Below are 11,256 nucleotides of genomic sequence, written 5' to 3'. Positions count from 1 at the left end.
GTTTCGTAAGTATACGAAATTGTTTTAGAAGAAAGTTTGACGATTAATTAAGAATAAGGATTAAAGTGTAAATTAACCACTTTAAGGACTAAAGTGGACTTTTAACCACAAACTTCCGGAGAAAGTTGCGTTTTACTCTATTTTCTTAAGATAAGAAAATAATATCGATAAAGTGGTTATCGATAGTCATTAATATGAAAATTGGACGAAAAAGTGAGAAAAAGTGTAAGTTAGCTCAAAATGGAAATTTGAGCGTTTTTGGCCAAAATTGCCAAAATAAATTATTGGAAATTAAAGATATAAGATATGGAAGTAAAATTATTTATTTGGAAATAAATAATACGGAATTTATCGAGAATCGAATAATTAAGCAATTAGTGGACTAAATCGGACGAAAGAAAAGTTAGAAAGTTAAGCGAAAGGAGGTGGAAACTTTAAGGATTAAAAGAGGTACTTTGTCCACTTAATATCATCATTCACAAATGAATATTCATTCATTAAACACAAAAATTGCAGCAAACAAGAAGTGAATCCCGTAACTCCTCTTCCTCAAATTCTCCAAATTTTCAATCTTCCATAACTTCTTCATTTCTCAACGAAATTGAGCGATTTTTGCGGCCACGGAACGAGCGGAGAATTCTCTACACATCTATCCCAGTAAATCAAGGTGAGGAGATCATTCTCTGGTTAGGGTTTTTAAGTAAATATTTCGGTTTTTTGGGATTTGAATTGATAAGGATGAATTTAAAAGTTGAATTGATGTTTAATTGATAAATTATGATGTTTAATCTGAGTTTAATGGTTAGTTTTGGTGAATTGATCTAAAGAAATAATCTAGGGTTCTTGAGGAATAATTGGGATTTTTGCTTGATTGTTGTGTAAGGTGAGTTATGAGCTTGATTAAAGGACTTTGATGACGATTTGGGAGCTTGAACCATTCGGCATAGTTCATCAACCAAGGTGAGATTCAAATTCTGGAATTGATGAGTTTTTAATGATAAAGTTGAATGATGAAACAGTTTAGGGTTCGGCAATTGTAAGAAAAATGGTGATGTTTGATGTTTGATGATTATAGTTATGGAATAGTTTTGATATGCTTAAATAGTTGGTGAATTTTGATATGAATAAGAGGTTAGGGTTCGTCCGATGTGTTAGGAGAATGTCGTGAACTAAAATGATGATAATAAGCATGAATTAAGGATTGTATAGTTGAATACAATTTGATTGTTGAATAATATTGATTGAATGATGTTTAATGGGAATTGATTATTGTATTCGGCCAAGGAAGCGTAATTCATGTTCAAAGGAATTTGATTATGTTTAGTTGTTGATTTGCATTGGTGTTGATGTATAGAGGCTGGATTGTGTTAAAGTTAGAGTTTGGTATCGATAGGTTAACTTTGACACGTAATAATTACGATATGAATCGACGTAAATTAGTTGAGGATTTATAAAATGTTGAGCTGCAAAACAGCCATATTGCGAGAGCAATATCTCGAGTTGTATAACTCCAATTTAAGTTCCGTTTGTTGGTACGGAAACTTTGAGATGTTAACTATAATTGTCTAGTTTTACGTTTTCTCTAAATCTGCCTCTACACTGCTCGTTTAAGGCAGGACATTACGTCGCGCAGAGCTGCCCTGCATTTTCTGGACAGCACAAAGTATTAATTTCGAAGCTTGTTTTCGACACCTTCGGGTGCGTTTCATGGTCCGAGACCTAAACGAAAGTTGTAGGCGACGTTCTAAACTTTAAGAATGTTGATTTCGTTTAGGGGTCGGACTATTTTAGATAAGCATTTCTAATGACCGAAGTAGGTTGATCGAACCAATTTTAGATGCGTAATCGTAATTAGATTTGTTATTAATTCGTAGCGTTATCGAATTTGCGTAGACTCGAAGAAGCGACTATCGATAAGGCTCGAGGCGAACGGATCGAGATGTCTTCGTGTTATTTGAAGAATATGGATAGCAAGTGGTGAGTACACTTTAAATTACTCGCTAATATTCATAAAGCTACGTATTTTAATACGAAAAGCTATATGAATATTTATATATTTGAAATGTTTGTTTTTAAAATGTATACATATGTATGCTTTGAAAATGATGTTTTATCGTAATGTGTTATTTTGATAATAACATAAATGTTAAGGCACCGGGGATGGGTAAAGTAAAATGACATGAATCGAATCAAATATGAATAAGGAAATATAGTACATTCCGATATGTACTATCAAACATAATAAATACCCATACGTGCGTGTGTTATAGATGTATGCTTGTAGATGTAATGTGCATGCCATGGTCCATAAAGGATCAATATAACATAACGAAAAATACAAAATCAACTAGTAAACGTAAAATGAGAATTGTACTATGGTACACCCAATAATAAGAACTGAGATATAAGGTGGAACTCGGTAGAATTATCCCGGGACCTGTATCTCATCCATTCTCGATGATAATCCTCGAAACTCATACGAAACAAAAAGTAAGTGCGATACATCGAGAATCAATACGAAACAAGATCGAGACACAATGTGAACAAACACCCCTATTAAATGTCAATAGGAATTATATGAATCGACAGTTAAGTTCAAAAGACCTGCAGGGTGCAGAGTCCGAATGAAGACACGAAGGTAACTCGGTTGAACTATCTCGGGACCCGTGTCTAAGGAGTAACTCGGTTGAATTATCTCGGGACTCCTATCGATCGTTTGGGATTGAGAAATGGTACAAGTAACTCGGTTGAATTATCTCGGGACTGTACCATATGGTTATGGGTAACTCGGTTGAACTATCTCGGGACCCAACCATAAGGATCAAGTCACAAGAGACTTGCCAATGAATTAACTCGATCTAGAATCATGATGATATAAACTAGAATTTAGAATTCGGTCGAAAAACTAAAGCAACAAAACGAGAAAAGAAAAATATCAAATTATAATAAGAAACAAAGATGGATATACTATGAAACGTTTATGAAGAATGAAATTAAATCAAGAATATACATAGTATGATTTGAAAAGAATATTTTCTATATAAAGATGAATTTTCAGCGGTTTTAACCCTTTATGTGGTATTGCGTGTAATTTAGTGAACTCAATCAGTTTTATACTGACCCCGTTGTTCCTCCCATTTTTCAGGGATAGTATGATATGATTTGAAGAGTCAAGCTTCCGAAGTTTTAATTCTCGGAAGTCATTTGCACGTGAAGTAAAAGAAGGTTTTCATTCTAGCGGTCCGCAGTAGTCTAGATGTTTTTGTCTATGTATTTGTATAACGCATCTTAACTCTGATGTTTTTGTAAAATGGGGTCACATGTATTTTGATATATGAAACATGATTTGATTTGCGAAAAATTTACACAGGTTTTTAGGCTTGCTACGGGTTTCGGAGCTACCACTCCCATTCCCTAGCGCCGGTCGCGACTCATAAATTTGGGTCGTGACAAAGGTGGTATCAGAGCAATGGTTTAGTGTTCCTAGGCCATTGTTCTTTTGTGATCTAAGTATCGCAACGATTCAGTCAATACCTAGGAACTACTGCGGATTATAGGAATTCCCAGTCATGTCTTTTGAACGTTATCATCTTTTTCATCGATTTTTCAATCATTTTACAAAGACGTTCCCTCCTATATGTGCTATTAGGAGTCGAGTTAGGAATGTGCATGAGCACAATTTATGTTTTGTGTTTACTCGAGTAAGCAATACGCTTTCGAGTATCTATAGTATGCGAAGAGTTATATACTCTCGAGACTCATATGATAGAAGAATATTGTTATGGACTATGATTTAATTGATTGATGAATAAGATAGGTATTGTTTTGCGCCGCGATCACTCAGGAGAGTGATACGATCACAGGTATGTAAGCCTGTGATAATTTATGCGATAAAGTGAAATATGTGCTTGTGATTGATTATATGAGTAGGATTTGTACCTTACGATTAGACGCTGATTAGTTCTGTTAAGTCTATGTTGAGTGGAAAGCTCACATGACTTAAAATATGGTGCGTAGCTAAAGAAAATCTAGGGGACACAGATTTTCTTTGAAATTGATTAACATAGACGCTCATAACTACGATAGTGATACGCACGGAACATATACTATGCAAGTATATGATCTGACGATTTGCTAAGTCTACAATGAGTAAGAATACTCAGAAGACTTGCAATACGAGACAAGGACATAGAAAGACCAGAGAAAGGAGATATTCCTAAGGTCTGGTTTACGTGGATAATGGTTAGTTGTGATGACTAGTATGTGCTATAGTTTAAGGAATTTATTAGGATTCCTTTATATACTCGTCATACTATGAACAAAGAACTACTCGAGCGCGTGCTGCTACACTGCTAGTACATAAAACCCGAGAAGAGGAAGGAGGTACTGAAGGCGAATAAGACCCAGCCTAATGGGCAAGTACAATTCAAGAATAAGGTGGAGGTTAAAGGAGACTCGGAGTAGACTAAGTTGAGAAGGTATAGGCATCGGAAATGCCGCAACAACCCAACGTTAATGATTATCCGTTGGCAGCAGAAGTAGTTGAAATGTAAAAGAGTGTGATAAATGATGGAACAATTGATACAAGGATAGTATCAATGTGGGAAAAGGAATTGTATATTGGCGTACACGAAGTGGTATCCAAAGGAGTTTGACGGATCAAGTGATGCGCTAGATTTTCTAGACGTAGCGGAGCAAATTGCTCGTAGACTTTAAGAGAACGAAGGACAAACGATAAAATCAATAGAGGTATCGATGAAAGGTTCAACCAAAGAATGGTTTCGACAAGTAATTGGACCGATAAAGGGTCAAACAGTATGGATGGAGTTAGTCGCCCGATTTAGGTAATTCTTTTTACTGTTTGCTTTGATTAAGGACAAACAAGAAAATAAAATATTGTTAACTCGAGGAGACAAATCAGTCCAAAGATAGGTTATCGAGTTTGATTGATTAAGTGGATTCGCTCACGACTTAATGATGGATTAAGTGTGAGTCTATACAAGAATCGTGGAAAGATTAGGACCACAATCTATGGAAAGACTGACCCAGACTGATAGAGAGAAGTTATTCAACTTGTCAACAGTGTTAGACAATTGGAAAATGCACTGGTCCATTCTAACGGAGGTTAAATAAGAAGTAAACATACGAAGTGTGAACGTCACACATTTGGATAAATGAGTATGATGTTAATGATAAGCATAGCCCAAGGGTTAATGGTATAGTTAATAGTAACCTAAAGGACAAATTTGCCTTGTTGCAAATAGTGAGGATACAGTGAGAAGGGAAGCAAAGTCTAAAGAAGACTTATGCAAATAAGTTATGAGATGCCAATAAAGTGGCAAAAAGGATTCGAACAAGATAGTGATCAATAGGATTATGATATCGTAAAGATAATAAAGGATGTTAGTAAGTGCCATAATAATTGGCAAACTTCTCTGCATGAGTAAGAAGATAGACAAGAGTAAATGGAAGAGAGTTGGTTAACAGACCCGAGAGTCAATAATCAAGATAAGTGATAGGCGTGGAAGTAGAGACACTGCCAAAGGCAGCACATGACAAGAAGAGTTGAATGAATTGAGAAACTCATCGGGAATGAATAAACGAAGTGTATCACATAGACCAGAAGATGTGATGAAGGTTAATACGAGGAATATAATAGGAGATGATCGAAAATAACGATATAAGTGAAAAGACCGAAAGGCGATGCAGCCGGACTCATAAGAACGATAGACAAGGGAAAGTAGCCAAGGATTCTAGAAACTATTCTTCCGTCTTTGGAATAAAGAATTTCCAACCTTGCAAATCCCATGTGCCCGCAATGCGGCAGAAGTCACTTGGGTAAAGGTCAAGCTATAATAGATGTATGCACTTGGTGTGGACAACAAGGTCACTATGATAAGGAATACTCGCATTCCGTGTAGTTGAATACCTGAGATAACACGAATCACCCGTCTCCGAAGAGACATAGTATGTCGCGATGGTTTTTGGTTAGATACAACCAGATAAACCATATAGAAGAAGCAAACATCGCGAAGATTGATTGCTAGAAGCTCAATAATGATCGAACCTTTTGAGCTAGTCTAATATAGACACGAACGTTTAGAACGTATTCTTCAAACGACGTTTGAACGAGACGAGTAGAACCACATCTTTTCATGTGCAAAAGATGTATATAGATTGCGAACGGCAGAACAACAAACGATAAGAACGAGTAGAAATACAGAGTCTGATGTCGAAAGAAACTTACGTAAAACCCGTTTTATGAAAGTAAAAGTATTTGATCGAAACAAAATATTTTAAAAAGACATAATTGTGCCCGGACACGATTCATAACAACATCGCATTGACACGAGTAGAATTGCATCACTACATCCATATTGCATTCACTAATAGGACATGCATCATATACATTGTGTATGCCTGGAAATGAAAAAGAGGAGTGTCATTGCAACTCTTGTGATGAGAGAAGTCATCACACCGGCGCACAATTATGACATGATTTGAAGAAAAAAAAAATGAAATGTATCTTGATTTTAAACGGATGAGTTTTCAAACGTAAGTAAGCTCAGACAGGGACTCTGTATATAGAGGCATAGGACAAGACTGATCATCTTGTTAGGCCAATATGAAAACATACGTATGTAACACGACAAGTATATAGAACGACGAGTAGTGTAATGCGAATCGCAACGTATCGAGATTTGAATTGCAAATCTCTAAGGCAGTCTTGTATATTAAATACAAGAACAACGACACTACTTTACAAACATGTAAAGTGATAGCGGCCACGTTTAAACTCGAAGCACGTTTACCTCTAGGACGAGGAAATCGAACATAGAAGTTAGTTACGTCAGGGGATATGAACCCTACGAACAAACATAGAAGTTAGTTACGTCAGGGGATATGAACCCTACGAACAAACAAACGTTGTTCAAAAAAGTCGAATAAAGAGAATTGATTCATAATAATTATGAATCAAGTAGTAATAAGATGGTTAGGACTGTTAGCATAAGAAGTTACACGATAAGTATATCGAGACACTTTCACCTAGGAATAGTAATAGATAAGAGACCTTATAAACCTTACTATAAAGTCAACAATTAGTGAATAGTTAATCAGAGTATTGCAGCGAAAGCGTGGAAGGAAAAGAATGATAAGTTATGAATAAGGATTGGTTAAGTAGTATAAGAAGATTATGAAAATTCGAGGACGAATTTTTATAAGGGGGGAAGATTGTAATAACCTAAATTTTTGAGGTGTTACGTGTAGTGCCACGAGGCATAATCTTAAAGATTAAGAATGAGAATATCGGATTAGGGTTGGATAATAAGGACTTAGACCGAAGCGGGTCTATTGGAATTATCGTAGAATAATAATTTAAATGGAAAATTATTATGCGATAAATTGGATTTAATCGAGACAAAAAAAGGGAATAAAATAAAATAAGTTGGAAAGCCAGAGCTAATAATATTCACGCCAAGGTCCGTGAAATATTATTAATAAACGATCGTTAAAGTTTCGTAAGTATACGAAATTGTTTTAGAAGAAAGTTTGACGATTAATTAAGAATAAGGATTAAAGTGTAAATTAACCACTTTAAGGACTAAAGTGGACTTTTAACCACAAACTTCCGGAGAAAGTTGCGTTTTACTCTATTTTCTTAAGATAAGAAAATAATATCGATAAAGTGGTTATCGATAGTCATTAATATGAAAATTGGACGAAAAAGTGAGAAAAAGTGTAAGTTAGCTCAAAATGGAAATTTGAGCGTTTTTGGCCAAAATTGCCAAAATAAATTATTGGAAATTAAAGATATAAGATATGGAAGTAAAATTATTTATTTGGAAATAAATAATACGGAATTTATCGAGAATCGAATAATTAAGCAATTAGTGGACTAAATCGGACGAAAGAAAAGTTAGAAAGTTAAGCGAAAGGAGGTGGAAACTTTAAGGATTAAAAGAGGTACTTTGTCCACTTAATATCATCATTCACAAATGAATATTCATTCATTAAACACAAAAATTGCAGCAAACAAGAAGTGAATCCCGTAACTCCTCTTCCTCAAATTCTCCAAATTTTCAATCTTCCATAACTTCTTCATTTCTCAACGAAATTGAGCGATTTTTGCGGCCACGGAACGAGCGGAGAATTCTCTACACATGGTGAGGAGATCATTCTCTGGTTAGGGTTTTTAAGTAAATATTTCGGTTTTTTGGGATTTGAATTGATAAGGATGAATTTAAAAGTTGAATTGATGTTTAATTGATAAATTATGATGTTTAATCTGAGTTTAATGGTTAGTTTTGGTGAATTGATCTAAAGAAATAATCTAGGGTTCTTGAGGAATAATTGGGATTTTTGCTTGATTGTTGTGTAAGGTGAGTTATGAGCTTGATTAAAGGACTTTGATGACGATTTGGGAGCTTGAACCATTCGGCATAGTTCATCAACCAAGGTGAGATTCAAATTCTGGAATTGATGAGTTTTTAATGATAAAGTTGAATGATGAAACAGTTTAGGGTTCGGCAATTGTAAGAAAAATGGTGATGTTTGATGTTTGATGATTATAGTTATGGAATAGTTTTGATATGCTTAAATAGTTGGTGAATTTTGATATGAATAAGAGGTTAGGGTTCGTCCGATGTGTTAGGAGAATGTCGTGAACTAAAATGATGATAATAAGCATGAATTAAGGATTGTATAGTTGAATACAATTTGATTGTTGAATAATATTGATTGAATGATGTTTAATGGGAATTGATTATTGTATTCGGCCAAGGAAGCGTAATTCATGTTCAAAGGAATTTGATTATGTTTAGTTGTTGATTTGCATTGGTGTTGATGTATAGAGGCTGGATTGTGTTAAAGTTAGAGTTTGGTATCGATAGGTTAACTTTGACACGTAATAATTACGATATGAATCGACGTAAATTAGTTGAGGATTTATAAAATGTTGAGCTGCAAAACAGCCATATTGCGAGAGCAATATCTCGAGTTGTATAACTCCAATTTAAGTTCCGTTTGTTGGTACGGAAACTTTGAGATGTTAACTATAATTGTCTAGTTTTACGTTTTCTCTAAATCTGCCTCTACACTGCTCGTTTAAGGCAGGACATTACGTCGCGCAGAGCTGCCCTGCATTTTCTGGACAGCACAAAGTATTAATTTCGAAGCTTGTTTTCGACACCTTCGGGTGCGTTTCATGGTCCGAGACCTAAACGAAAGTTGTAGGCGACGTTCTAAACTTTAAGAATGTTGATTTCGTTTAGGGGTCGGACTATTTTAGATAAGCATTTCTAATGACCGAAGTAGGTTGATCGAACCAATTTTAGATGCGTAATCGTAATTAGATTTGTTATTAATTCGTAGCGTTATCGAATTTGCGTAGACTCGAAGAAGCGACTATCGATAAGGCTCGAGGCGAACGGATCGAGATGTCTTCGTGTTATTTGAAGAATATGGATAGCAAGTGGTGAGTACACTTTAAATTACTCGCTAATATTCATAAAGCTACGTATTTTAATACGAAAAGCTATATGAATATTTATATATTTGAAATGTTTGTTTTTAAAATGTATACATATGTATGCTTTGAAAATGATGTTTTATCGTAATGTGTTATTTTGATAATAACATAAATGTTAAGGCACCGGGGATGGGTAAAGTAAAATGACATGAATCGAATCAAATATGAATAAGGAAATATAGTACATTCCGATATGTACTATCAAACATAATAAATACCCATACGTGCGTGTGTTATAGATGTATGCTTGTAGATGTAATGTGCATGCCATGGTCCATAAAGGATCAATATAACATAACGAAAAATACAAAATCAACTAGTAAACGTAAAATGAGAATTGTACTATGGTACACCCAATAATAAGAACTGAGATATAAGGTGGAACTCGGTAGAATTATCCCGGGACCTGTATCTCATCCATTCTCGATGATAATCCTCGAAACTCATACGAAACAAAAAGTAAGTGCGATACATCGAGAATCAATACGAAACAAGATCGAGACACAATGTGAACAAACACCCCTATTAAATGTCAATAGGAATTATATGAATCGACAGTTAAGTTCAAAAGACCTGCAGGGTGCAGAGTCCGAATGAAGACACGAAGGTAACTCGGTTGAACTATCTCGGGACCCGTGTCTAAGGAGTAACTCGGTTGAATTATCTCGGGACTCCTATCGATCGTTTGGGATTGAGAAATGGTACAAGTAACTCGGTTGAATTATCTCGGGACTGTACCATATGGTTATGGGTAACTCGGTTGAACTATCTCGGGACCCAACCATAAGGATCAAGTCACAAGAGACTTGCCAATGAATTAACTCGATCTAGAATCATGATGATATAAACTAGAATTTAGAATTCGGTCGAAAAACTAAAGCAACAAAACGAGAAAAGAAAAATATCAAATTATAATAAGAAACAAAGATGGATATACTATGAAACGTTTATGAAGAATGAAATTAAATCAAGAATATACATAGTATGATTTGAAAAGAATATTTTCTATATAAAGATGAATTTTCAGCGGTTTTAACCCTTTATGTGGTATTGCGTGTAATTTAGTGAACTCAATCAGTTTTATACTGACCCCGTTGTTCCTCCCATTTTTCAGGGATAGTATGATATGATTTGAAGAGTCAAGCTTCCGAAGTTTTAATTCTCGGAAGTCATTTGCACGTGAAGTAAAAGAAGGTTTTCATTCTAGCGGTCCGCAGTAGTCTAGATGTTTTTGTCTATGTATTTGTATAACGCATCTTAACTCTGATGTTTTTGTAAAATGGGGTCACATGTATTTTGATATATGAAACATGATTTGATTTGCGAAAAATTTACACAGGTTTTTAGGCTTGCTACGGGTTTCGGAGCTACCACTCCCATTCCCTAGCGCCGGTCGCGACTCATAAATTTGGGTCGTGACAAAGGTGGTATCAGAGCAATGGTTTAGTGTTCCTAGGCCATTGTTCTTTTGTGATCTAAGTATCGCAACGATTCAGTCAATACCTAGGAACTACTGCGGATTATAGGAATTCCCAGTCATGTCTTTTGAACGTTATCATCTTTTTCATCGATTTTTCAATCATTTTACAAAGACGTTCCCTCCTATATGTGCTATTAGGAGTCGAGTTAGGAATGTGCATGAGCACAATTTATGTTTTGTGTTTACTCGAGTAAGCAATACGCTTTCGAGTATCTATAGTATGCGAAGAGTTATATACTCTCGAGAC

General features: G+C 35.2%; 2 long non-coding RNA genes across 2 annotated transcripts; both read left to right on the top strand.

Moving 5' to 3' along the window:
• The first annotated feature begins 509 nt into the window (after positions 1-509).
• Positions 510-3,361, top strand: LOC126653900 (uncharacterized). Its single transcript, XR_007632355.2, has 4 exons — positions 510-667; positions 884-960; positions 1,894-1,977; positions 3,146-3,361. It is a non-coding gene; the product is annotated as an uncharacterized LOC126653900 (long non-coding RNA).
• A 4,854-nt stretch (positions 3,362-8,215) lies between these two features.
• LOC130015635 (uncharacterized) lies at positions 8,216-10,859 on the top strand. Its single transcript, XR_008790913.1, has 3 exons — positions 8,216-8,458; positions 9,392-9,475; positions 10,644-10,859. It is a non-coding gene; the product is annotated as an uncharacterized LOC130015635 (long non-coding RNA).
• The last annotated feature ends 397 nt before the right edge of the window (positions 10,860-11,256 follow it).

The sequence above is a fragment of the Mercurialis annua genome, linkage group LG6 (assembly GCF_937616625.2).
Source record: "Mercurialis annua linkage group LG6, ddMerAnnu1.2, whole genome shotgun sequence".
In the NCBI taxonomy this organism is placed as follows: domain Eukaryota; kingdom Viridiplantae; phylum Streptophyta; class Magnoliopsida; order Malpighiales; family Euphorbiaceae; genus Mercurialis; species Mercurialis annua.
Note: the sequence above shows the minus strand (reverse complement) of the source record. Positions and strands in the feature narration are given on the sequence as shown.